We start from the raw sequence: 687 nt of genomic DNA on the forward strand, positions 1-687 counted from the left end.
ACTCCCTAGCATGAAGCTATAGAATCCTTTTTAAGGCTTCATCAAGGCCTGTATTTCATTTATATCTCCTCTTTCCCAACTGCTTAACCAAGTGCCTGTCTTTTCAAATCTAAGTAATTAACATGATCACCAATATAGCTTGCATAGTTACAAAGCCCATTTGTATCCACAGATGTTCCCCCAATCTTGTATGCTAACTTCCAGCATGGGGAATTTCCCAGCATATCTGTATCACTTTGAAAATTTCAACTTTCCTGACTTAAGGTCAACAAACATTCTAGGCGCCTACTCATTAAGGCCTGCACATTTCAATGCAATGGTGGCATGACTCAGCTTAACTGTACCACGGTGACTAGGGCATCACCAATCAGAGGGGCAACAGCTGATATGTTGGTGATCTCATGGTGGGGAACTGGAAAAATTGCCTTGTCCCATATTCAGGTAACCTGTCTTGGAGCAAAACAAAACATTGGCCAGTTATGTGCCCTATTAAAAGTGTCCAGCCCACAAGGTTACACAATATTTGTCTTCTCCAGCCTTTGCAACCTTGGCTTGACCTTGTCCCCATTGTCTCAGCTATACTGTACAATTTGGGGTTTCTTCAACCAAGGTAAACCCACATACTGGCAATGCACTTTGCAGTAACTCATGACATAACCAGGTGCCGCTCACCTTGGGGCAACATGA

Source organism: Emys orbicularis, chromosome 15, assembly GCF_028017835.1.
Source record: "Emys orbicularis isolate rEmyOrb1 chromosome 15, rEmyOrb1.hap1, whole genome shotgun sequence".
In the NCBI taxonomy this organism is placed as follows: Eukaryota; Metazoa; Chordata; order Testudines; family Emydidae; genus Emys; species Emys orbicularis.